The sequence below is a fragment of the Rhyacophila brunnea genome, unplaced genomic scaffold (genome assembly GCF_057557595.1).
Source record: "Rhyacophila brunnea isolate RB1 unplaced genomic scaffold, BYU_Rbru_1.0 scaffold_3, whole genome shotgun sequence".
Classification (NCBI taxonomy): domain Eukaryota; kingdom Metazoa; phylum Arthropoda; class Insecta; order Trichoptera; family Rhyacophilidae; genus Rhyacophila; species Rhyacophila brunnea.
In genome coordinates, this window is record NW_028232965.1 from 29,864,931 (window position 1) to 29,892,377 (window position 27,447).

General features: G+C 29.3%; 1 protein-coding gene across 1 annotated transcript in view; it reads right to left on the minus strand.

The window, feature by feature from the left end:
• The window catches only part of LOC147068209 (QRFP-like peptide receptor), a 156,471-nt gene that overhangs the window by 16,094 nt on the left and 112,930 nt on the right, over nucleotides 1-27,447 (minus strand). The gene's annotated exons all lie outside the window — the stretch shown is intronic.

The window sequence follows — 27,447 nt, forward strand, 5'->3', positions numbered from 1 at the left end:
TACGGCAGACTTTATCAAAAGAGGTCCTTGGAAAGGATATTGAACGTATTTTGACAGAATTATATAAATGTAGGCGATATAATACTATGTATTGTACAATAAATCCATCTATCCAAGTCATATACTCCAACAGTTCAGTTCGAGATATATGAGATGAAAAACTTGCAGTCAATATGTATATTCATAGACCAGTGAATATTTTTAAGGTATAGAGAATTATATTATATAGGTGATGTTATAGTCTACGCATGTCCAATTAGCAGTCCTCAGGCTTCATGCAGTCTCGAGCTATTTGTGCGGCCCAAAACATCAAAATCCAGTTTTGACACCTATTTTGACAATCGTACATTGTTTTTCTTAAAAAAATGTTCTTAATTTTTTTTTAAATTTTGGGTATGACAGTACAAAGAATTAATCATTTTGTTTGATAGGACAAGTTCAAAAAGCTCTACTTTTTACTGTGTAGGTACGCCCTACGACGACTATTTTTCACTCAATGAGGCCCAACGATTATAAAATGTGTCCACAATTAATAATCTATATAAAGAAATACCGAAACTCTTTACTTTCGTCAAAGTATATTGGGAAAGTCCTTTCTAGAGTCTGCAAGTATATCAACAATAGTTATTGTAGAAGAAGAAGAGAGTTTAAGAGAAAGAGGCAAGTGAAAAAACTGCTAGCCAGGATTTTTATTAATATTAAATAAATGGAAAACGGGTTCTGAAGACTGGAGTAAATCATTGTTCGGCTGTGTGTTTGATGTTTAAATGAAATAAATTCCACAACAGAACAGACTATCTAAAATACGTAACTACCTACTTACTTATTTGACAATACTTTTATTATGTAAATAACATACATTTACTTCCCCTGTGTCGACTGTAAATAATTTTAATTTTTGATTATCAGACAGTTCTGGGTTAGCCAAATTTTAAATAAATAAACAATTTTGCTGGATTTCTCGATTATTATAATTATTCTATAACGGTCATCCACCGAAGGTTTATAATAAAGAAAAGTGAGCTGCACTAAGTTGAAACTGTAAATTGAAAATAATTTAGTATTTGTAAAGTAATAATATAGTAGCTTTAATACAAATTGTAAGGATTAAATTGGTTTAGCAATTAAATTATATTATTCATGAATACAAACAACTCCGTTAAAATAATTTGCATTTTTAATTGCATTTTAAAACATCTTGCAGTTGTAAAACGCCATAATCTGAAACATTAATTAAGAATATAAAAGGTAAACGGAGAATAAAGAAGACTTTAATAATACGTGTGCTTTAACGAGTCACGTATTTTATTACACCAGAATACAGATGGTGTTGATCTTTTTAATAAACTTTTTCAATTGATATAAAATCCTACATAACATGAATTTTTTTCCTCTGTATAAAGTGAAATAAATTATGATAAAGGGATTTGTACAATTTTTGGGTTCGGTACGTTTTATTCCAATTTAGAACTGACTTTCTCAACTTATTATTTAAACTTTCTGTAACTGAGCCAACTAAATTTTGGGAGACATGCAATTGTAAATGATATTCAAATAAATAATTAAACTCTAGTTTTATCTTTATATTAAAGAAATAACTATCTATGCATTACAGACGACGAGTTCGACACAGTTTAAATGTTAACCACAAACCTATTAAAGTTTGCAGCTTGAAATAACAGAATAAGCGGGCTTATTAAAGATAATATATTATTATGTACCTACATGACAAAGTTTTAAATATTATGTGAATTAGACATAAAGAGCTTAAAAACAAAGCATTATTCGTGCTCTAAATGCAGACTTTCTAATATAATATTAACACTATTGGACGTTGATAATATAGTTATTGTTGTGGAAGTACATTACTACTAATTAAACAACATTCCTAATTAATTAGCATAACCAATTATTTTGGAAGTATTTACAGTTTTAGTCAGCAAATATTCGTCATATATTCAGTGGATTAGTAAATGGAAGGTTCGATATTCATGTTTTACCGTAAATTTAAAGTACTTGGTTACGTAGCCGAGTGGCCATCGTACATTAATTTATCCTATGGTAGGTAAGTGATACTTATACCAAGTACAGGTTAGTAGAATTAATATTTGTAGTTTATTGGTAAGTGAAATATTTTAGTTTTTGTGTTAAAGTTACTGGTAGATTGTTTTATATTAGCGTATTATAGGCATCCATATAAATTTAATAGAATTTAAAATATTGTATTAATTGGTCAAAAAATACATGTATGCGATTCCAGTACAAGAAGCCAATGGGGTGCGCGAATGGCTAATCACCATTCTTCAAAAACACACTGTTATATAACATTCAAATCATATACTTCACTTAGAAGCGAAAATTGAAATTTATTAGTTAAATTATTCATCAACATATAGGACTTATAAAATATGTGTAATTCGCGTGCAACAACTCATTTAGAAAAGTTTAAACAAAATTATTTTAAATATTATATTTCAATGCCCATGTAGCAATCATACCACTTGGGTGTTTTCAATACAAATCAAAGTGGTGGAAGCGATGGTCAGCATTTCTTCAATCATAACTTAGATCAACAGTGTATATTATGATTTATTTATCTGCGACAATGACTCTTGTAATAATATATTGAATTCATTTTTATAAATAGCGAGGACGATCCATAACTCGTCAACACCTTTCTCGAGTCCGTCACTTGACTCACTACTACACTTGAGTTTGTCACTTGACACAGTCTACATCTATAGTCGTCGTCACCGGATCGCGGCTCGGTCTGAGGACAAGCTCACCGCGATTACTCTGCACCATTAATCTTACTCTGACAATTGCAACTATGTGCTCTGCATCAAAACATTATACATCTACATCCATTTACACCGCCGTTGCCTTTATCACCTTATCACCTTGTCTCTCACGAGACCCAAACCCATTTAGATATTATGTTTTTAAAGTTATTATTTAAATAATTATAGCGTCTTGTGTACTAATGTACGCAAATGATTCAAATGATTAGGGAACTATATTGATGCACTTGCAATGCATTTGTTTTCATTAATAAATCAATTAGATCATTCTTAGAAAACCATTTTTAAATCAGTGAGGCGTGAAAATTTATGTAAATTCTTTTATAAAACGACATGTAAACTTTTTCGTTATAAATCATGTCCTCCTTGGAGACATTAAGATTGATGGATGTAGTGTTGTTTGTCTCTATTACAGATAAAGTAACTTTCAAGGTATCCATCTATTCTTGTATAGCCAGATCTTTTATACGCCATTAAATAGCCATAACATGAAATTTTCACCTCGTGAGTTTTACAGCGCAAGCTACCTTTATTATTATTTAATTTGCAATATAATATTTGTTTTATTAGATTCGATGTGTGGTTAAATTTAATTATTTTTAATATCTACTTACTATCTTTTATGTTTGAATACTCTATGGACGATATTTCGAAGGTTTAAAAATATACCAGATTATTTAAAAGATTTATTATCGTTTTCTTTTATGGTGTTATATGTCAATTCATGGTGGAAATTCATTTTATGTATTATTAGTGTTATCCAATATTACAATATTTTTTGACATATCTCGGAATCATAGACACTTTAAGATTATCGCAGCCTATTACCCACGATACTGGGTGTGCGGTGGTTATGACTTAAGGCGTAAGGAGGAGATAAGAGAACGTACCAAGCATCCTTTGATCACTCTGAGAGTGAAGAGGCGACGTTGGACCTGGCTCAGCCACGTGTTGCGGATACCAAAAGAGAACTTTAATATGGCTTGCCTGTTCGTCAAGCCAACCGGATTCCGGCGTCCTGAAGGGTATTAAATATTATCTATACAGTGTATACGGCGGAGCAACGGGATGTTGGTATAACCTGGAATGATGCAAGAAGACTGGCTAGCGACAGGGATTCTTGGAAGCGTCCAGCGCGCAGTGGTGTCCATATGCTCCAACCAAGGGGTGGATATTGCCGAAGAAGAAGAAGATTGCCTCTCTCCAACAGCTACTCTTCGTTACAGATAATTGTGAATTAAAGCTGTACGTACTTAAATGTAAATAAATCCTATGTAACTTTTACGTGTTCAAAGTCGGATTTCAGCAAGGTGATAAATTCGCAGTATTAAAATTTTTGATGTTCTCAATAATGTATTAAACGCGGGTATAATGGCAGACGTAAGATCAAAGGGCACGTAAAGGATGTTAAAACCGCGTAAGACACCGATGAAAATGTTCAAGAACACGAATTTCATTGATTGTGTGGCACGTAAAATTACACGCGGTGTTGTACTAAAATTATTTAACGTAACTTTTTATGGTAAGTATAAAATTATACAATTAAACATATTCCACCAAATTGTTAGTATGTATTATAACAAGCCTAAGATATGCTATAACTAAATAATTTAACTTTATTTAGTCGAGACAAAAAATGTAAGTATCTCTATTAAATCATAAAAGGTTACTACCAGACAACTGTATGTACATTATGAATGGTACTGTGGGTTACGACTAAAAGACATTATACGTTTTTTGATAATAATTTTTGGTATAATGCGTCATAAGGGAATCTAAAATTAAAGTAGGTAAACACATTGACATTTTTATTTAATTAATTTTACCTTGCACTTGTTTTATTTTACTCAATAGTCTCATAAAAAGTATAATAGCATCATGCACCTACAATGCAACAAATTATACATAATATCTTGATAAATTCATTCCTATTATATTTTTAGAAATGATGATACAACAATTTTAATCCGTGCATCATTAAAAAATATATAATATAAACTATTATAACAGAATAATATTGTAGGTATTCGACTTTTACTTAATACATTTACACTAGTAGTTAAAATACTCTATTATGTTTGTATGCTCATATATATGTATTATTTTGTATCCACACAATGGCCCAAATCAGAAAAATGATTGTGGTCACGTGGTACTCACCATTGTGATGATAATGAAATTCATGATCATTTGCAGATGGCCAGGAAATGTTTACCATCTATCGACACAGTGTCGGTATTTCAACATGCATCAAAGGGCGCCAACATTTACTTGACTAAAGAAATTATGAATGGGGCTGTTAGAATTTATTAATTTTACATACTTATAATGAACACGAAAAATTATAAATTCTAAGCGTTACCAATATGACCTAGATTTATATAAAAATACAGAGTAATTTGAGTAAAAAAAGTACATGGAAGCACACTGAGTGAACTAAGTAGACTTAAAACTTATAAAAGAACGTCCAGCTAACCTCACCTCACGTAAGTGGAATACATTAATATCCGAAGCCATTTGATTGCACATAGTTATTGCCCTCCGATATATATGACATAATACAAGCGATAGCACGCAGCATCGTCCGTGTGAAGTACGGAAAAGTAGACAGATAAGTATACACAATGAAAAAATATATGCTTACATTTTTTTCAATAATAAAGAGGTAGACGGAGATTGGATTTAGGCGCTCGTCTCTTTACCCATACCTCACCTAAATACTCCACCGTTGCTACCGCTACTGTCTGATTTCTTTACCATATGTTGTTTTATTCTAGCTTCTGAACCTTTCTGCAAATCAATATGAACCTCTAATATAATGGTAACAATAATATACCTGTCTATAAGATGTTCAAGTTTGATCAAAATTAGTTTCATAGTTTTTGGGTTGTAATGGAACAAAGGTTGTACTTAGGTCTCATAGAAATAGTCAAAACATGTATTTATTATTAATATAAATAGATGTCATTATTTTTTTAGTATATCATTAAAAAATACTATCTCTTACATACGGTGAATAAAATACACTAAATAAATGTCATTTTATTAGTGTTCGGACATATTGTTATTTTTTTGGTGGAATTATTGATATTAGTCAACATGATATTATAATTTATTCGATATAAATTTATAAGCTCTCCCGGTCACGAGCCTTCTGGAAAATATTTGAAATAAATAAAAATATAATTGGATGAAACGGGTAATAAAAAAACGTGCCAATATATTCGGTTATTTATTATACATCTTGTGGATACTGAGTAAAGATATTCATGAGTTTTATCATTCAAAACAAGTTGTGAATCGAGAAATGAACGTTTATAAATACGAGTAAATATTATTTAGATACATATCTGCCATTTTGGTTAACTTCATTATAAATACAGGATACAATAGATAAATACAACCTACAAATATTTTTATTTCTTTATAAAATGTTATACCATTAACGTTTTGGGTTTATAAATTGACTACCTGCCAAAATTACCATCCACCAATTAGCAATCAAACAGTGTCTTGTCATACCAAACTTAATTGATTCTAACTAAATAAAATATTGCATAGGTATTTTTATTGTGTTTATTGTTAAAAAACATGAATGAGTGAGATTCAAACTCGTGTATTTTGCTTACCGGGCGAGTGGACCCAAATATTCGTCTTATCAATAATTCGTAATATCAACAGAGGCGAGTATAATGATAAATAAATATTTCCGAACAAATTTAAGGTTTTCAGTGAGATTTCCCTAGTGGCTATATTCTGAGATTTTTCCATGATATGTAATATAAACCTTATATTTGATGGTAAAGTTTATGTAGGATTCATGTGAATAAAAATAAAAGTATTCAATCATAATATTATGAAAAAGTACATAATTACATAAGAATCACATAAATAATAGTATTATTTTTTTTTCACATAATTTTACGAAATACACATAATATAAAATTATATTGCGAAGCCGAAACTATGAACGTTTGAAACAAAATTATTCTTGATAATTCTACTTTAATTGAATCGTTTGCGTTGTTAGTTGTTTCGGGCTATAAACCACGTAATTGCCAGTTCAATAGAGAAATTATTATCTTCTAAAATAAAAAAAAATGTCTTGCTGGGGAAGCTAAGCTCATCGGAATACAAGATAAATTGAAGAAAAATATTTATAAGATTTTATTAGTAAATAAATAAAAAATGAAATCTCTTCCCGTCAATAAAATTAATAGGTACGTACCTTCAGCAATGCTGTAATGTTTATGCTTAGGTCCCAAAAAACTTAATACATATGTATTAATTTATAATAATGGGTGATAGGACAACACAATAAGACCCAAGATCCTTTTTTTAAGAAAAGGATCTCTTTTCATAGATTTTCTATTCTTAGCTCTTATTTTAAAAAATCCGTCAAATTTCCACTTGCTAAAATTAACGCAATCTGTTCAAGATGTAAATACTACTAGTTAATTTCACCATAATTAGATTGGACGCACATGGCTCGATTGGTAAAGTACATCCAGTGAATGCGGGTTCGAGTCCCGCCGGGCGTCGTATTTTTTTCAAAGATGTTTTTATTATGTACCTATATTCAATAAATATTACTACAATATTATTGTACGCCTAATATTAAATATTTATGATTTTTTCATGTGCTTCAAGATCGTCATGGAATAGTAAACATTTTCTAAATATAGGTGATTGTTTTCATACCATGTGGCTATATTTAATTTAGACGTTAAATTTGAGTACCTCTTCGGGTGCCTATGAATATTGGTTTGCTAAATGATTCCAGAATTATTGATTTTCGTTTAACTAAGTTATGTCATTCGCTCTTTTCAATATGGTTCCTTCGTTTTGGAGGTAGATTTTTCTTGTGGAAATTATTTCTCAACAACAGGTGAATGCTCGCCTCCTTCCATTTCATTAATTCTGTCTGTGACACGCGGTACCTTACAATATTTGAACGTGAATACGCGACACTTAAGCCTCCTCCTAAACAGCCACGTGAATTTAAAATGCTTCATTTTGTACAAAGACGTGATTAAACCAAGATGTCATAAAAATACTTATGTAGGCACTCCCAAAAACTTTTAAATATTTTGATGTTTACAAACGATATTCTTCAAATGAATTATTAATAAAGTCGAAAAGTTTTGTAGCTAAGAAATACAAAAAAGGATATTAACCTTTTTTGAAGTTATACTTCTTTTGGCGCGTTTGGGAAATCAGATCAGAGTGTATTTTTGGCGTGTGAAATGTAACACATAATTTATTTTTTCACACGAAAAAAACGCACTCGATTGGATTCGAACCACCGATTGTTCGGATATCAGCCGAACGCACTACCTTTACGCCAAGGCATGGTACTGCAATCGTGACGATTATACAGTATAATATTATAGTTTAGAATTGTTCCGTTGCCTAGGTAGCAAATTTATTATTGTCTGCCATTTGCAATTCCTTACGTAAATAAACGATTAAACGTCAGAGTGACAGTTGGTACTTTAAAAATAAAAACAACGAGAAACCATTATATAATTTAGTTTTATAAGTTAAAGTGTATAGAAATAAACCAACGGCGTTCCAATAAGCGGTCATTTTTCTTGAGTGTATAATTTAACAAGATAATTAAGAGCTATTCAAAGAATCTAGTTTATCACAAGTTTTTTTTTTGTTACGCCAAAGAAGTATATTTTCTAACGCGCTTACATAGTACACACACCGATTTTTTTTTACTGACGTTATTATATTTAGTCGATTTCTCCATAATGAGATTAGTTAATAATTACAAGATAAAAAGAACTTTTTACATACCACATAAACTTAATCATATAATCTTGACAATATTATGTATTAATAAATATAGAATACTGAAATGTCATCTTGACATTTCATATTGATTTCCATAGTAACGTACGTATATATTAATAATTTAGTTGCTAGGACCCACTTAGCAACCAATAATGGTGAGTAGTAAATATTACTTTTAACGATTTTTTTCCGAAACATACAACACAGAATTAATTGGAAATGAATTCAATTCTGCTTAAAGATGGCGAAAAGTATTTAAAAAATGCATTCCCGTCGTGTTATGCTATATTCTAAATGTTTCAAATATCTAGCTAGTCGGAAAGTCAGTTAAAAACCTTGGACAAACAAGAAAAAATCTGTACGAGACAAACAAGAATACGAGCTAATAAAAACATGGTAAAATATAATTTTTTTATTTAACTTATTGTAGTCTCACATAATATCATTCAATGAGCTGATGTTTCTTCCAGCTTAGAATGTTTAACTTTCTGATTTCTTAGTATATGTACGGTAATTTATTTGAAAACTGGTTTTTATTTCATTTTATTTTGCATAGAAGAGTAGTTAACACCCTAGTTTAGATTGATTAAAAACTAGAAACAAGCCAATGAATAATATTTATTCACAAATAAGTAGTGAAGAAAGCAAGGGATTTTATTCAATTATCTAATTCCACAACGTATTGTATATTATTTAAAATGTAAATACATAGTTTCTTTTATTGATGTAGACATAGTCTAATGCGATATTAACTTAAAATGTGTCCAGTTAGAGAAAATAATGAACAAATAGATAAGAAAATATTTTTTATAAAATAATTTAAGTACAGACAACAGGCCATTATTACAAATATCGTTAGTTCGACTTGACCTCCAATTAAATGAATGTTTGAACATTCAAGTAGTAACATTTTAAATTAAAACTTTTATATTATGTATTCATTTTTATAACCACTATCATGACATGAGAATTAAATAACTTTAATGTAAAAAATGGTTGAAGCGTAAGTTACAGTTAATAAAAGTATAAGTGACATAAAAAATATAGGTTTCATCGAATATGTTCACTAACTATTTATATTAAAAATAATTGTGACTTTGACACGGAATAATTAGTACTGACGCATTAAAGAATGTTTAAGACGAAAATTAAACAATCTAATCCCATATAGAACCAATTTTCTCCAAAACGTGTCATGCAACCGATTGGATTGATACCCTTGTTGTATAAATATACATGTAATACAATTTGATTATAGAATAGACGGGTAACATGACGTGGCATATTTAATAAAATATTTCAAAGCTGGGATATAACGTGTTAAGATAACTTTTCTTGTCAGTGATTTTCATTCTACCTACTCGAACAAATATTCAGTCTGAATATTTTCAAGTAGGTTGGTTGACAAGCATTATTCACTTATTCAATTTCTGTAGTATTGTCAGATCAATATATTTATTTCCTAAAACAAACGTAAAATATTTAGAATATTTAAAAAATAACTATTGAATGAGTTGAAAAAAATGAAAGCAGCCGACTATAATAATAATGTAAGCAATACGAGGTATTATAATAGTCAACATTTATCGACTGGTAGAATTATTATACTTTAAATAGTTTAAATATTTAAAATTATAAAACAAATTAATAATCGATAGGTAGCCATTTTGAAATTAGGTTGTAGTTTTCTATTAGGAAGCTGTACCTCAGAACCAGTGGATACCATGTTCAATTTTGCCGAAGATGAATTAAAGTATAGCTTATGTATCATATATATCGGGATGAATTGCGTTTTCCTGAAAGTGTTTTTTTTTACTTAAGATACGCTGACTTTCAGTTCCAGATATAATATGAATCTATGTTACCAATTTTATTCCTTAGTGGGTATAGGCCTTCACATAATAGATATTATCTCAATTTATTTTTTTACGAGGAATAGTTCTTCGCCATTCATATAAATCATTTGGGTCATTGCTCTGGATTAAACACACACTGAATAATTAAAATAATGTCATAAATTTGTTACGCGACACATTTATTTAAAGGTGGCCACTCGCCGCGGATGGATAGGTACTATGCAATTATTGTAGGTAATGTAATACTATTTATTATAGTAAATATACTCATATAGCACAAATTTCTTCAAAGAGACTTACACAGTATGGTGGGAATATAAAAGCGTTCATTTAAAATAAAGCTTTTTGAAAGTTTTGACATTTTCCCGTAAAAGAATAAGTCAGCGTTATCTATCAAGTAAAGTAGCTTCACTAAGCAGGACTTCAAAATATATTATATTGTATACTCAATCACCATTATTGAAAAAATATTCAAATGTTAACTCTAAAACCTGTACAGTCACAACAATCACTAATTTGAAACAATACGGTAATATTTTTGAACAATAAGTGTAATTATTAATTTATTAAAGAAATATTATATTGACGGTATAATAACAATAAGGATTAAAAAATAATGATATATATTAGAGGCACAGGAAAAGATTCATTTTTACTATGTCGTATCATAGACGCTCATGCTTTACGACGTGCTTAGCTGCGCAAACCGGTTTGTATCGGGAAGCCCATGTGTATGGACGGGAAAATTGAAGCTCGCGCAAATCGAAAAGCGCTGTAAAAGTGATATTGCGCAGGCAAGTCGCTGCCGTGTAGCCGATTATAAGTAGCTTATATGGAGCTCCACAGAGTGGAGATTGTATTAATAGATTCGTTTTTACGAGAAATAAATGACAGCCACTTGCTCAATCTATTAGGTCCATACTCTGGTCCAAAAACACATTGTAATATGATATGTGAATTATCCAGACCCGGGATTCGGATTATTTTTATGCACTGTTATTAATTGAATTTAGTTCGTTATTTTTTTTTATAATACTATTGATTATTTTTATTTGTACGCATATTTTAAAAGGATCCTGAAACTGAACAGAATATAATGTATTCTGTAATTTTCAAACAGGTTTTGATGTCACCAAAGTCACCGCTATTAAAAGTTGTACAGTGAAGTTTTGATAGTAAAATATGTCAATGGTGGTTCAGAATTGAATTTGGGAAATAATAGACATCTAAATAATACCTCTAAGTCAAGAATACTCCCAAAATTAGACGACGTCATGATAAGGTCACTAATTAAATCGGGTCCTTGGCATATAAGAAATTACCACAGAAATTCGCATCCCCATAGTCCATGGTAAAAAATGATCGGTAAAGTAAATTAGTTTAATAAACTGGGATTAGATCATTTTTAATCATGAAATTCATGTATTTTAGCACTGTAACTGCAAAAATTACCCGTGAAAAAAAATTATGAATAGAAATGGGAATTTATCATACTTTGAATATTTCCTGAGTATCGCTCTCTTGGATTATTATCTATTCATATGGAACACACATGAACACACAAGAGATAAACAATTTAATATTATCGACGATGTAAAAACATCTAAATTTGTTATTTTATTTAAAAACTGATAATCTATATTTTAGGTACCTATATAAATTATAAAGTATGTTTGCTTGTCCCTTCCAAATTTGAATTTTACCACATATTATTAGGATGAAGTTTGTATACATTTTGGATTCGATTTTATTTTGGTGTTGTTTTGTTTGAGTTTCACTGTGGTCAGAATTATTTTCATTTTGACATAATATTGTATACCTAAATACGGTTAGTTTGGTATTGAAAAATGTAATTACAATTATTTTATTACATAAGATAATGTTTATTGATTAACAAAGTGACATTTTATGTGAACCTATTACAGTCAGTGCAAAATGGAAGTTGCAAGAGTGATGGGAAATAGCTGTTAATACTGATGGAAATTATATTTTAGAGCAATAGAACGTTTGAAAATATTGTTAGTGGAATAATGGATTTTGTTTTGATCGTTTTAAAATTGTAAATACAATATTATATAATATGTGAGTGATATACGTCACTATCTAGTATTTCAGTTATAAACTAGTGTATGTATCTATATAGTATAAATTTGATAAATTAATGGCCTGCTGATAAAATATATTTTGTATTTATTTGCTCAAAAATACTTTGATTGAAATATATTCTTGATATTGTGGCTTTGCTCATATAAATAAAACCTCGGATTGCAAGATTAGTCTACCGTTTCAACACAGTATTTTTGCGTGGGATTTATAATCTCATAAGATGGCAAGAAAAATATATTCAACCAAACGAAAAAACCTATATAAATATTATGAACATAATAGGTATATGCCAATTTTGTTTCCAAGAAATATAATTTAAATAATGAGATTATTTTTGCTTCATAAACATTAAATTTGTAAAAGCAGATTATATACACAACCATTATTTAAATTTCTTACAATTTTTGAGAAAATTCTCATTGAGTATTAATATATTCGTTTGAAAATGTAAACAAGTTGCCTTTTTTAAATGGTATATGAGAGTTTTAGTTCGTTTCTGATGTGAACGCTGTAATTTTGGTAACAATTAATTGAATTCCAAATATGGTAGACTTATAAAGTCGGTTTTCTAAACACATACCGTTTTCGAGAGTGATAATATAGGTCAAAGCTGCTTAAAATGAGATAATTTGCATTAAGACTTTCGTGTAAAACCACATAGCTAAAATAGTAAAACCAACGATTAATAGTTGAAGTTTGAAATATATTTTCTCGTGGATTTATAACAATCGAAGGGAATTATTAGAGTTATAAGGACTATCTTAAATATCACATTGAAATATTTCAATTAATTGTATTGAAGCGGTTACGTAAAACGTTGAAATTATAGATTGTTCGACTAGTTGTTACGAGACTAAGGGGTTTTTTTTTTAACTTAATGTAAATAAATATTTATTTAATTTATTTAATTTTATTTAATATTATTTAAAACTAAATAATGAAATGAAACAGGGTATCAAATAAAGATCATTATTTGTAATCATACTATTCTTAATAGTATATTAAATTTTTATACGAATATTTTATAAATAATTATTAACAATTTTGAATGAATCACACATCAAAATTATTAATCATCACTACTCACTTTTTATTAACTTGATACATACAATAGTATAGTGATAATATGTAAATTAATAATTATATTGTAGCATTCATAGTGGTTCTTAACTTTTTCGAAGTCATGGTGCATTTTTGATCATAAGAAAAAAATGCGGTGCACCAAAATCAAAAAACCAGGAAAGATAGAAAACAAAGAAAAATATACGGACCTGACTGTTATTACAAATTAAACAGAATGCATGACAGTCAAAGAAAAAAATATTAAAAAAAATATATTATATAGGTACATATTATTATATTATGGAAAAACTATAACTGAATGGAATTTATTTGATGTGAAAATCAATTAATGTGATACATGAACTTGTTGGATTTTGCAGGTCGAATATTATTTGATATAGCTACCCTCAATTCTTCGTCAAAATTCGTAAGTCTTTCTCGTTTTTTAGTTTTTATATTAGTTATTGTGGTGGCCCATATGATCCTATTAGGATCGGACATAGACATGGTCGAAAGAATTGGTGAGAAACCAAGCTCATACAAATATGATATTGAAAACTGCAACAAGATTTTCAGTATCCTCATGTAGAGAGCTGGACATTTGTCTTAGACAATATATATCAATATAGTTGTTTCAGAAAAAATAATTTTTAGAGTACGATCAGTTTTCATTTTTTCCTTAAACGTTTGTATGATCGTTATTTAAATATATAAAAATATCTGCTAAATATGCCATTTTGCACACCAATCATCATTCTGAATACATTTTACAAAATCATCCATACCTTTATTTTGGGAAAGATTAACAATTTATTCTTAAGTTCAATAAATCAACATAAAATTTTACCCCTAAATAACTACCTCACTGCAGTGTGAAAAGGCAAAAATTCGTACTTAGCTTCAATAGAAATGGAAAGTGCGTATTTTTAAAGGTCTCGATTTGATAAAATTACCATATTCACTATTTGGTCTAGTATAGGTTTTAGTACTGCTGGTAATGTTTTTGAAACTAGAGATTCCCTGTGTAAAAAAAACAGTGCGTAGATATAATATTAGGGTTTCTTGTCTTTGCGAGGGTAACAAATCCTTTAAATTGACGGAGCACCATTTCACGGATTTTTCTTCCTCTATCATTTTTTTCGCGGTGCATTTGCAACAAGTTAGCGGTGCACCGGTTAAGAGCCACTGTGTATTTATATATCAAAAAAAGTGATATGTATTCTATAATGTGAACTCCTTTTTTTGAAATTCGATGTATATAATATCGTAATCAATAAGAGATGGCTATCTCTGACTATAAAATTATAATAATATGGACTAAAAAGCGAAATTTGGTAGTCTAAAATAAGTTATTGTTCTTAATTTAGTTTGTATTGAATCGTGGTTCAAATTTAGAAACTTATTTATATTTGTCTAATGTATTGCAATTCATAATATATGAATAAACCTATTGTAGTCATAACACTTCAGATATAATCTACATATTTCACAGAGTTTTCATGAACATATAGAAGGCTACATTCGAAATGTGGTGTTGGAGCCGTATGTTAAGGGTTTCATGGATGGAAAAGACTGGAAGAAATAAACGATAAAGTATTCATAATAATTAGGAATTGATTATCCTCAACAGAAATATTGAGAGTTGACGTCTAAAATTAAGGTGGCATACTTAATAGTCCGATCAAGTGAAGGATGCTACTAGGTTCTGCATACATTCAGCTATGCGGACTGCAGATCGGCAGAGAAACATGACTAGAGCATTTAAAGGGAGCTATGATTGTTACTAGTAAGTAAGTAATACTAAAAAGAATAAATAATCTTCATAATTATAATAGATATAAAGTCATAACTAAATGTATAAATATTACATACCTATTAAAATGATTCTTATGCTAGTTATTTCGTAGTTACATAAATATAAGTTATATCACAATACAGTTGTCTTTTAAACAGTTTGGTTATTAAATTTGAAATTAATTTGAAGTAAGGGTATAAATTCCACGCATATACTCGTATATAGCAATGATAAGGATCGTTAGTAATTGGACTACGTAAGACATTTATACAGATCATGTGAAATTTTCGCGAAATTCAAATAATTGCATTTTAAGTACAGTCAGCAATATGTACAGTGGTTTTTAAGTGAGATTAATACATGTACTTATATATTATATTGCAGAAATAGCAAACCTTTTCATGGTTAGGTGCCAAAAAAATCATTTAACTTGTAACTTTGACCTATCTACAAAATTAAAGAAATATTCCGTTTAAAATTTAAAATGAGACCATTAAAATTTGTTTTAGTTTTTTTAAAGGTTTTTTAGCTTTCCTTTTAAAAGATTTTTTCACCATTTCACCGAAAAAATATCTGGCTACAATCCGAGTCGATTTTCCGCTTTTGCCAGACGTCGTTAGTGCTTTTTAAAGTTATACAATTCTTTCGCAAAATATCAGAAATTCCGCACGCACTAAACGTGGCACGCGTGCATAGGTTTCCCATTGCTTGTAAAGAGTGTCAAAAATAATTGTCAGTGAAAGAGTTTAAGTTGAAAACTTTAGCATTATTTTGATACCTCCACGTTTCTACGGGCATGGAGGACCCCTTAATAGTAAATCACGAGCGAAGATATGGATGCCACATTCATGTTTCTCATATCCCGCCAAAATCCTTCCATCGCCGTTTTATGCATAAAATGCTCTTTAGTAATCAACTATAAATGTTGCTTCTTTTGGGCTCAATTCTTAGAAATCTCTGTAACTTTCGGTCTGCCTGCCAAAAAGGTAGCTTGGACGACCCTTACGGTAAAACCCAGGCAAAAGCCAAACATTCGCCGCATGCAAGAATGATAGAGAGGGGTGGTCGTTCAGGGGTAGATTGAAAGAGACAGCGATAAAGCTCAAAAGAAGGAGAGCTAGCTGCAACACGGCAGGTAGAAAGTTAGTTAGGTAAGACTCCCAAACGCGACAGGCTGTGTGCCCTGTGGAAGCTTAATTTTTAATTGACAGCCTAGGCGCCCATTTTTAATAAATTTAGGGCTGTTAAAAATTTATAAAGTGTGGAATTGTTAATGTGTAGTAATATTGTGTTGTGTATGTAATGTGTGTTGTGTAATTTTTTTCGTGAACCTAACTAATTAGGTAATAAAACTTTCGGCAACGATTGGTGCTACGAACAACGTGCGTTCATCATTTTTCCATCCCGTCAATCCTGCATTTACCCCCAACTGTCAAGACCTACCGTGCACTGAACGTGCTCTACCGGACTAAAAACCAGCTACTATTGACCGCCTTGAACTATTCTGAGCTAGTCGAAGGGTGGAAGCTGGTCGTGTGGCTCGCGCGTTCTGCCGACGGCACGCTACGAGGGCCTCATTGACGCCCGGTTGACCGGCGAGTCGAGCTCTGAGGTCGGATCGGCCGTGCGGCCGCGACTCCCCTCCCTACCCGGACTTCCGGGGTGTCAATTTTATATCGCTTATTTTTTTAATGCATAACGCCGTTCATTCAACAGTAACATTAAAACATGATATTTTAAAACACAACAAAATGCAGAGTACAATATAAGCAATATATTTTTTTAATTCATCACATAAAATGCAGGTACATATAATAAAAAAAACGCGGCTAGTTTCAATACATTTAATAAAAAAGATCAACATTTTGAATTATTTAGGTAAACGATCTTTTAATAAAAATTGTGTATTTAAATACGTTAAATATTATTAACTTAAAATTTTCGTGACGTGAAATGGTAAATAAAAAAAATTATAGTCCATTCGGGATCAAAATTCAGAGCATTACGACTATGAATTAGGGCAATATAACTTCGTGAATAATCTTAAATCGCTTTACCCACGCACGACACGGCTCATTATATTCGTCTGGGTCAAATAATAACTTATTATACCTACTTGGGTAGTACAGAATAATATATATGAAGCGTTTTGATTGAGTATTCTTTGTGAATGATTTAATGCAGGTGTGTATCAAATGATATTTACTCTATTAGGAATATAAAATATTGTCTTTATGTTAAAATATTGTATTTCAAAAATGTACTTTTTTAAATTCTCACACCTTTCATTCAATCATACTTGAAATTATATCATCGATCCCTTTTCTACAACATATTACCTCCTTATCTACACCTCCATCAGTATAGACAATATTAAAATTTTAACTCTATACAAATGTAATTTTTAGTATGTCAACGTTAGTCACGCGGTAACTTGTCAGCTTAGAAAGCAGAGAATAAAATTAAGTTGAGCAAGTGGCTAAAATATATTTCTCATAAAAATTTAAATCTTGTAATACAACCTCCATCCCGTGGAGGCCTATATGATCCTCTTATGAGTAAAATACGTGTAGTAAACAGTTATATGTAGTGAATACCAAAAAATGATTAAACCATTTTATTAATTATGAAGAATGTTTTTAGATTCCTAAAAGTAATAATTTTTCAAAATTTTCAATTTACCTAATTTTATTGAAAACGATTATTACTTTATTAAATACTTACAGTACTATCAATTTAATTCATCGTACAAATAAAGTATGTTGGCTACAAAGTAATAGTTCAGAATTCCTATAAACTAATAAAATTATTAACTGGAATATTATATTATTATTTAACAATATTTTAACCCTTATTGCTCTCCAATACTCAAAATTTTTCATGAATAATTGCCACCCTCTCTATCTATTTAATTATAATTTGAATTTATTGAAATTATCCATTTTCTGCATTGCATAATATAATAATTTCTTTAATGCCCCCATCAAAAAATATTGATATTGATACTTATACTTAACTTATTTATACTTATTAGAAAAAATGATTAATTGATGAAAATTAATTTTGTTACTGATAAAACTCACAATGTGTGCGAAATGCGTGTCGTTTTAAAACCCATTTACTGCGGACCTTTTAAATAATATTTAATTACCACATTTAAATAACATGATAATTAAATCTAATTTCCACCTGATGGGCAACACACCAGTTGCGTTGGGTGTAATGAATGGGTTAATATAATATGATAAACTCATTTTATAATTTAAATTGACTCATTTCATTTGTTTCCTCAAATATTGATGTTTTTTGAAAACCTCTTGAATATGTTGAATTTTATATTGTTTACAGATTTAAGCTATTCTAAACGAAGCTCTGCATTGTATAATATACCTTACCCGCTACCATACAAAACTTGTACCCATAATAGGATGTTGAAATATGCATAGTTTTAACTTTACGTGGGTGCAAAACAAAATTGCATTCTCATGGTCATGCATTTTTGAAATTAATCATCACTTTCATAAGTTATAATGTTATATAAATTTTACAACCACTAGCACCTAGGATGCGAAAATAATATAAATATTAAAAAATACATACATTATGTAGTAATTATATTTTTGCACCATAATAATGCAACACGATGAACCGTATATACAATTTTATTACTTGGTTGAATGTCGTATTATTTAAAAAAAAACTCAAATCTTAATTATTAATTATAATAATTATGTTACTAAAATTGCTATGTAATATAATAGCCATAATAGGATGTTGAAATATGCATAGTTTTAACTTTACGTGGGTGCAAAACAAAATTGCATTCTCATGGTCATGCATTTTTGAAATTAATCATCACTTTCATAAGTTATAATGTTATATAAATTTTACAACCACTAGCACCTAGGATGCGAAAATAATATAAATATTAAAAAATACATACATTATGTAGTAATTATATTTTTGCACCATAATAATGCAACGCGATGAACCGTATATACAATTTTATTCCTTGGTTGTATGTCGTATTATTAAAAAAAAATCAAATCTTAATTATTAATTATAATAATTATGTTAGTAAAATTGGTATGTACCTGTGGCAAATATATATTATACAGATTACAGAACAATCTAGAAATGTTTGAAAAAAATATACCATAGCGCGCCATCTCTCTTAACGTAAGCAAATGTAGGATTGTTGGTCAAGGAATGTTGGTGTTTTTTCGTATGGACTCTACGTTACATGACTTCAGTTAGTCTATAGCATTGTATGACATATGGTAGGCTCCTATCGTAGAGCCTAAAACCTTTGCGCATAATATTGTTGTCGTGACTGCACTTTTTCCAAAATAATTAATAATCGGATAATTTAAAAAAAATACTTTCTATTGCATTTAATCACATATAGGTAATTAAGTTTAGATTGTTTTTAAAAATAAAAAAATAATTTTTATCTAATAATTTTTGAATGTTTAAGGAAAATACGTAATTTAAACACATCGGTCAGTTTTATGTCGTCAGTGAGTTTTTGAAATATCATCGAATTAGTGTGTCATTGTCATTAGTCATTAATGTTTACCTATTCATTAGTAGTAATATCATATTATCTTCTTATTTCCCGTAAGTATACCTGATAAGTGTGCTCTTTTTCTCAGATCTCCACAGCCTACCTCTTTCCAAAAGTCACCCTTTGACACTGGTATGGATCTGCTTAGTATAGCTTAGTATAGTAGCGAGTTATGGAACTTTACAAAGACTCGAAATAATCATAGCTGAGCTTCAAGAACAGATGATTGTGACAGCTGATAGGTATTATGTGTAGCTTTTTATTGATACATTTTTAGTAAGAAAAAGATAAGAAAGTGGACCCATGCTTCTCGTCACAACCTGAAATTATACCTGGTTCGCTTACGTGCTATGGATACTAATACTATTTCGCTCATAATTATAATTAGTAAAATTAATATATTGTAGAAGTAGGTATTATAATGCTAACTTATTAAATTATTAAGGACAATAAATATCATGAAAACATAGGAATGCCGTACATAAGTAAGTTTTGACTCCTAAACCACAAGCAGTGAACAACGTGAAACACGTGTGTACCTATTTTCAATTACGATAAAAGCATGAAAGTAGAGCTATACTCCAATTTCCATATGTATATAATATTACAAGAATAAATGCAGTCTGTATGCCATTTGTAATATTAAAAAATGTCATATTCATATATTATTTTGCAATGTAGCTTTCTTGTGGTTTATGATATTATAACGTTCTACCCATTCATTTTTGAAATTTCATCCTACGAATACTTCTCTGTTTTTATTTTTTGAGTTTATTTGAAATATATATTTCCAATAAATTCTAAAACTTATTTATAACATAGTTATGGAATAATTTGTAAAGTAATCGTTATTGCTTCGAAACCAACCACAACTTAAATTATATTTAATGATGAAAAACAATATATAAATCAAATAGTTAATGGAGGGTTTATTTTTTTGTTATTGCTATTTTAGAGAATAACCAATATAAACTACAGTGTAACTGAAGTTACATCTGCAAATTAATCATGACAAGTAGTAGATAGCTATTACTTTAAACGTTATAATACCATTTTGTCTAAAGATAACTTTCTCAATAAATTATCTGCATCTATTTGGTAAAGATAAATCGAAATGGATTAATTTACAAGTTTCCTTGATAATTTATTATTATACTAAAATTTAAATAATGGTAGGTATAGTGAATTTCAATTCAATTTTATATTTTTGAAGGGATTTAAAAAAAAACGGTAATTTTAAAAAAATACAAATTTATTCGGGGCATAGGTATCAAATTTAAATCAAATTTATTTATTTTACATATAATGAACATGACAAATTATAAATTCAAAGCGTTCACGACATGGCATAAAATAAGTGTTTTAATATTTAAAAAAAATAAAAATACAGAAGTGTGAGTTAATAATACAATAAGAAATAAAATAAGAAAGAAATAAAATATAATAACAAAATTAATAAAATAAAAGTAGATTTAGTAAGCACACATAGTGAACTTTGATAGACCCTATCTTAAAAACTCATAAAACAACGTCCACCTAAATTCACCCTCACGTAATTGGAATATATTAATATCCGAAGCGATTTCATTAAACATGGTTATTGCCCTCCCAATCGGCATTACTAATGGCAGGCTAGTTCTGCACCGTGGGAGAACAAGCAACGGATGCCCTCAATTCCTAAGATTATCTGCAACGTTTAAGAAATGTCCAGGATCACGCTTTGAAAACACCATAAAAGCTCCATTTTGATCTACGCGGAGCTTAAGAGTGGGTATAACAGAAACCAATGTGACTCATATTGCAGTCGAAGAGAGTCCATAGAGCGAGTAGCACGTCATTTGAAATCAAATTTACAACAAAATCCCTGGTCATCGAAGATTTTATTTTAAAAACATAAAAATAATTATTGTCGGTAGAGCAATTCATTGCAATGATTTATAAGGCACCGTCAACGCTGTTCACCAGCCGGCCGAATGTAAAACAATGTGAAAAATAATAAAAGTGTATAGGGTGCCTGCACGATAATATTTATTTTATATTATATTATATTGGCGTTATAAATTATTTCGTGCTTTACGGCTTTACTCAACCAACAAAATACAATAATGGTACCTACGTATTGTTTCATTAGTACGTATTATAAAAGTAAAGTTGTGTTACTAGTTTGTAAAAGTATCAGACTAAAATTAAACCAATCGGGTACATCATTAGATATATTCTAAGTTTTTTAAACATATGCATTAATTAAACAATAATTACCTATTTTTTAAATAATAATATACAGATTACAGATTAAAAATAAATACTATTCATTAATAATGCTTTTTGGATAGCACATGAAATAAAAATGTAGGTAGATAATATGTGTTTCAAAATCCTTCGTATGTTTAGTTCTCGTACAATTTCAGGTTAAAAAGTTATCAATCTATTTCTAAGTTTCTAAACTACTAAACTAAACTCTAAGTTTAAAAACGTCACAATATCCACCATATTGGTTGCAATAATTCCCACCAAACAGCTGATTAACATATTGAATTTAGTAAAATTTAAGTATATTAGAAGATACTATTTTTTGGTCAGCCCATACTCGCTTAGTTGGGGCAAGTTTGTTTGTTTTAAATTTAATTTAATAAGTTCATAAATTCAATAGTTGAAAATTATTTGCCGTTTCACTGATGTATCGTCTTAAAAGAAAATGGATTTCTTTAAATAATAACATAAAATAATTAATTTTTGCGTATAGTGCCTCATATGTACTATTATGAAATCTGTAATAAAAAAAATTATATAAATTTATATTCATGATCATAGCTTTCAACTATCAAATAACGTCAACGTTTTAATAAAGTTGAATAATAGCTAGATGGCTTTGATATTAGTTTTCAGATTCAATATAAAATCACTATACAGGAGAGATTCTTATTTATGACCTTATGTCGCAGAATACTTTTGTCCAAGTTGCAAATCTTGTAATGCATTGTCGTTTGTTTTTAAAAGAAAATTGAAAAACTTTTACGCGAAAAGTGTCTTTCCAATAAAATGTGACTTTTCACACTGTATAATACCATGCATGCCATATTTGATGTAAATAATAATGATGAAGGTCCTATTGTAGGTATTACTTTCTGTGATATTAAAATAGTTTAGTGTTCTCAATAGAAACATTATTATTTATTGTACATGAGTAATAAATATTATTTTTTGAAATAATAAACTATTTTCTTTTAAAAGTTTTTTTTAAGTTTTACCTAATTTGGTATTTTAACCCACGATGATCGAGCGGCTTAAGCGTCGGCCTATAACGTCGTGAGTCTCAGATTCGAATCCTGGGTCTGACAGATACACATTTATTGTTTTTAATTTGTGTTCAAGTCAGAGTATGGATTTAATAGGTTGAGAAAGTGGCTAACATCCATTTATCGTAAAAACAAAAATCTATTAATACAAACCTCCACCCTATGGAAACCCACACGATCTTATTAGGATTGGACATGTTAAAAAAACATTGCAAGAAGTATGTAAAGACGCACCATTTTTTCAGGTTTTGGAACACATTATTAAAAATATAGTGTTGCTGTTGCACTGAAGAATTAATTTCTGATTAATTATTTATTCAAATAGCATGCCCTACATCAAATTTTATCCCCGTATAGCACGGGTTAACAAGTGTATATTTATATATATATATATATATATATATATTTATCTAAATATTTGTGAAAACGTTCAATTATCAGACATAATAAGACAAAACATACAAACACAATATGTATCAGAAAGAGGGAGACAAGAATGAAGAAGAAGACGTACGAAAATGATGGCGGGTGGTACTGCCAATTGGTAACATAATAAATGTTAGTATAGTAATAGTGGTCGAAGGATTTTAGTTTCCTTTGATTCTTCATTAATTTATAATAAATTTTGAAATGCATGTAAGTCCCTACCAAGTACGTTTAAAATTATTTAAACAACATTTTGTAATAGGTGGCAAACAAAACTTTTTATTTTATTTTGGTTGAATCTGTGTAAAGAATGCAAAACTTCTTCTTAGAATGTAAGCAACAGGCGTTTTCTTCTTGGCTAAATTGATAAAAGGCGAGAACAAGGAAAAGTAAAGAATGACTCCGCACAAAAGAATAACCATTAAAATGATCTATTTGTGTAATATTTGGGCTCAAATATGAATGAAAGTTGAGTATACAGAATTTATGAAAGAATCCTTATATTTCAGCTTGAAAAGAACCGTTTTTTTATATTTATGTCTTAGATAGAAATATAAAAGATAGTTCAGAAAAATAAACATTAATAATATACATAAAGAAGAGACTTATAAATTTGATATTAAATGTCACACATTATGTTAAATATTGAGATGATTTAAAGAGGCAAGATTTAAGGGTTACATGTAAATTGTATGTTTCACCGTACATTTCACCGTGACACAGTTCGCCGTGAGCTTTCTGTCGGAAAGAGATGACCAATCCAATTTTATTAGATTCAGTATGAACATTAATTCAATTTTCATACTTAGCTGATTTTGGCAAAATTTATGAATTCAAGAATGAAAACATAACCAAACTTAACCAAACATAACCTAACAAATAATCCAGTATATCGGCTATTTTCAAAATTTGTTTGAAATTTGTTCTGCCGGCTGGCTTCTTGAAAAGTGTAAACCAACAAGAGTCGTGTTTTATTTAGACATGAATTTTATATCAGTACTATACGACCCAAAAAGGTTTGACGGTCTTTAATAAATATGACCATATATTTTCGATCAAACGTTTCACAGTGAAGTGTGATACGGCGAACTGCATACGTACAAGTTTCCGGACACGAGATTTAAGATATTTATGACACTGAGGTAGTTTTGTTTATAATATATTATGCTTCATACGATAAAATTAATAGACACAACCGATATAATATAATTATTTTTTCATATAGTTTTCTTATTACAAAATAATATAACTATGAAACTATTACTGCCACTTAAAGTATCTTACTAGTAAAGTATCTAGAAAACTTATCAGTAAATTGATATATATATAAAGACTTTTTACCTTTTTTGTAACTGATTTTGTATAATAAATAGTTATTACATTCATAATAATTGATTCCGCTTCATAGTTAAAGGTCTTTGCAAAAGCCATTCAGTTTATATGGAGGTCGTATTTATCCCTAAAAGCACTTAGGGTTAAGAATTGGGGTTCTGAAATAAAGAATATTATCTGAGTTTATTACGTAGTTAAGAACGTTTATAGGGACTATTTACACTAAGTATTTTAAAAGGATCTTATAATACCTACAAATATTAATAAGTAATAAATAAAAATCGATTATTGATACCTAAATGTATTTAGATGCTAATCTAATAAGATCTAAATGCATTAATTACATGTATTTATTTCAATTCATTACCAAAGAATAGTTTTTTAGAATCTGAAAAAATCTGAAAAAGACAACTTTAAAATAATATGATACAATTAAGTGAGACGATGAAATAGTTATCTATACTATATTATTAAAAACCCAGAAAAAATACATACAGTAGATAGCTTTAGATGAATTTTGAATGGAGATTAAATTTAGGAAAAGTGTTACTAGCGTGAAAACACAAAGCACCAACAACACCATTATGACACACCTGTTTCAACAAACACACCTGCGCGTGATGGAATTTAATCTCGTTAGATGAAACGAATTTGATTTTTTAAAAGATTACAGTAATAACTATTGGTGAAAATCAATTAATTGCAATAATAATAAAAAAAACATATTGGAAGTCGCTTACGTTAAGTTCGAACGATTTACCAATAATTGTGCAATGTCACAGCTCCATATTAAGAAATCTCCTTCGTAGTTAGTCAAAATTTACACCAAATTGTAGAAAAAATAAAAACTGATATTTTTTTACATTTACACCATTTGATAACTATAGAATAAAGGTAAACATCTAAACTTTTTTTAAACATAATTGCATTTTCAATAGAAGCAGGATTTATTGAAAATAATATTTACATATTCAAAGTTGAATACATTATATTTAGTATCTTTAATTAAATTCTATAAAATGGATATACCTGTATACATAAAGTATACAAGTAGAAGAATATTGACGAAAAAAAATGTGATAAATATATTTTATCAATAAAAACTTATACCTTTTTTTATGAAAAATGGAAGGATGTTACAACAGTTATGTTTTTGTAAACGGCACTACGTACAATACAAGTAAATATAATATAGCTACACGTATCACTGTGCAATATAGGTATCTATAACTTATGGTGGCAAGTCTCGCGTGGATTGCAAATGGAAAAATGGTTGAGCTTTTGGAGCGTGAGACGTATCAAATTGGAAAAAAACGAGACGCCGGGAAATAGGTACAAAGTGTCTTTTTGGAAAATCAAGGGCGTATTCTATACTGGTTTATGATTAGGAGACGAGGGAGTCGTAAATAGTTTTCGCTATTTCCAATTTTGTAACGACAATTTTAGAACGTCATCGTTAAATAATTTATCAAAATGCTCATGACGGCAAATAAAAAGTCGGCGTACCAATATTTTTCATGCTATTAAACGTTCAATAATTTATCCATCTGACTTTTTTTTTACTGGGTTCTACAATTTGGTGTAAGTCATTGGTTTATTTTATAAAAAATATAGTTTATTTTTACGATAAATGGATTACTATTTGATCGAGCTATAATATTATTATAATTGAATAAAAATTTTACTATTCCATTTGAGTCATTGTTTGTGCCCCGGGATTCACCTTTCGGTATTTTATGTACTATGCGCACTCACACTCGTAAATGGACATACTTAGTTATCGCTGAAGATATCAAAAAGCGTAAACCGATTTTCAGAACGACACTATTTACTTAACTAAAAATAGAACGTAGCTCCCAAAAGATGAGAGATGAGTTCATAGCCCGAAACAGCTGTTAACATGATGTAAATAACTAAAATATTTAAGAATTAACAAAACAACTTTGTATTAACACTTTTATCCTAATATTATGAATAAGAATAAAAGTAAATCGTGTAGGTATGTTGTTAATATTTCAAATGTGTTATGGTATTTTGAATACGCGCTGTTTGAATAAAGTTTACATGCATGAGTTAAAGCTAGTATTTTATGTACATTGTTTTGAAAAGCTTTCTAAAAATACTATTTCTATCTAGCTAGATTGTAAGTTTTATTTTCTATTCACACACTATTGATAATGTTTAAAAGTTTTATTCCTCTAAATAACAATTTATATACTTTATATTGTAAAAGTTGCATGCATTTGTAAAAATTTGTCCTAGATCCAGTTGGGAAAACCTTCAGTGATTCTTAAAATAAAATGTAAAAATCGTTCATTTATTTAAACAGTCGATATTAACTTTCAAACAAATCCTTTGTGTAGTGCACGTTATTTTAGGTCAAATACTGTTGATATCATTTAAT